The sequence below is a fragment of the Phalaenopsis equestris genome, unplaced genomic scaffold (genome assembly GCF_001263595.1).
Source record: "Phalaenopsis equestris unplaced genomic scaffold, ASM126359v1 Scaffold000884, whole genome shotgun sequence".
Taxonomy (NCBI): Eukaryota; Viridiplantae; Streptophyta; class Magnoliopsida; order Asparagales; family Orchidaceae; genus Phalaenopsis; species Phalaenopsis equestris.
In genome coordinates this window covers 151,240-153,872 of record NW_018165324.1, presented here as the reverse complement: position 1 = coordinate 153,872, position 2,633 = coordinate 151,240, and positions in this window count along the sequence as shown.

The window sequence follows — 2,633 nt, the reverse complement described above, 5'->3', positions numbered from 1 at the left end:
AAGTGAGTGTTAGCCTTCAGGGGAAGCGAAGTGGGAGCTATGGAATGAGAGCTAGTATCCTCCCAGTCTAACCACAGATTTAGGACTAAACTTGAGATTAGCCAATTATTCTCTATAACATTGAATCATTGTAGAGAATTAAAATTGTTCCTATTTGGCACAATACATATTTAAACCATTTATCTAATCTCACTTTACCAAAAACTTATTGTAGTGGAAAAAATGTTTTTTCATATTTGATAACTTCATCACATAAACATAGTTTGGTAGTTACTGTTTAAACTTTGCATTTCAGCTTTGCTAGTAGTTTATAATTTAGTTCTGATAGTACATCAAATATTCGAAATTAGTTACAGTAATTTTATTTTATTGCTGTGAATTTTCTAGTTAATTTATCACTTCAAATTTAAACATTCCTCGTGGGATCGATATTTATCGATATTTGATATTTGGGGTTTAAACAGAAAGTCTTGTATTACTTGATAACGAGGCTTAAATTTCTTATTTATAAAATAACGCATCAAGTTTTTTGCACCATTGAAAAGCGGAGTCAAATTTATATATTTTGCTCAACTATATCATCGGGATCAAAGAGTTATTGCAAAAAGCTCTATTAAGTAAACATTTAATTAGATTATACAATTGATTTTAATCAAAATATAAGAGTAACCAGTATTATGAAGCTCAATCAGACCATTATCAAGATTACAGTTATTAAAATCAACAAGTCTACTATGAATGTGGGGAATATCTCCAACTTCCTCCTTACAAGTATGAATACAATTAAAATCATTAAATAAAAGCTAAAACACATTAATATTAATACTAATAGTATTTATAAAATCCCATAAATATTTTTCTTATGGCAACATTATTATCAGCATAAAAAATAGTGATATTGAAACAAATTGAAGAAAAGAAAGAAATAATACCATGGATAAATTGAGGACCAATGTTAAAAATAGAAAAATGCATTGCCTTAGAATCAATTTGACCAAATCCTATCATTATTAGCATGGTTAAAATTTTTAGTTCTTCCTTCATAAGGGAATAGTTTCAAACAATTAGAAATAAAAGAGTCAAGCAAACTATCAATAAAAATCCTAGTCTTTAGAAAACAAATAAAATCTACTTTACAATCACTAATAAGCTTCTTGCAGTTAGATAAACAGACAAAACTATTTAACTCTATCACATTCCAATTAATAAGATTAGAATAAATCATAACAAAAAACTAATGGAAAAGCATATTATTGATGAAAAAACTAAGAAACAATATCTTTTTACTTGTCTTTCTTCTTTCTAGAAGGCGTAGGATGAATAAAGCTAATATCTTATTTTAGTAGAAACTAAGGAATCACTCTCCCAAGTAATCTTTTTATTTACATCATTATCAATACTAGAAGAATTCATAGGCAATATATTATCAACCTGCAAATTAAAATTATTCTCATTAGAAGCAGCTTCACATGTATCATTATTTGAAGACTTGTCAACAAAATATCAAGATTCTAAGCAAGATTCACAAGATCCTTCTCAACCATTGATAGAAAAAATAGGATTTAGAATTAAATCATTATTTGTAACAATACCCATAGGCACAAGGAAGAATAACAATGATACCAGTTTATTTAAGTGAAATAAGAACCAAAGAAGAACTATAACTTATTAGTAGTAGTAGTAGTAGTAGTAGTAGTGATATTCTTACTCCAACCTCTATAAGCAAGAGTGATTCACACATGTTTCTTAACAATACTTTTCATACAACTTAAAGAATCATGAGCAAAGGTAGAGCATGACTTACTTGAAGTGGATTTCCACTCATAAATAAATTCTTGCACAAACTATTTACCTTTTCACACTTAAAATAATAGAATATGGAAAAATAAAGCATGTGCTTATATGCTAGCACCAGCAAAAGCTAAACAACAACCTTTGTTGTTATAGGATAAACAACAACGAGCACAACGATCTTACTAGCAACTTTAGATACTCTTATTTTTTACTAACAACACAAATGGAGGTTAGGAAATTCTACTCGTATATGAATATCTTCAACATATTCTCTTATAGGCTTAAAAATTGTGAGACCATCTCTTGAAAGTAAGCAACTTCCTATAAATAAATCACAACCACTAGATAATAACATTTCAAGATCTACAAAAAATTAATTTTAAATAAAAAGAAACCTTCATTAAGATATAGAAGATTAACAAAACCTTATAGCTTCCAAATCTTGTTGATTACATGCAAAAGATTATCATAGAACGGTCTTTTCCACAAAGTATACCCAACAAGAAGGAAACTCCACAGTTTTGAACTTTCATTGATCTCATCATTAGAGAATTATACTTTTTCCATCTGCACTAGAAAAAAAAAATGATAGAATTAAAGAGGAGGAACCATTAATATGAGAAGAAATCAAACCTTTCCAATTTAATGATAGAGAAAAATCCATAATAGATTGAGAAGTAGTAGGGAGAGGGGGAAACTAATAAGTAGTAGGGGAGGGGAAACTAATAAGTTTCTATAGTAAAAAACAAGGGAAAGTCCCAAAAACTCTAGGTGAAATCAGTACATAAAAAAACAAAAAAATCCAGAAATTTTTCAAGAAGAGGAAAAATAAAGGGAAA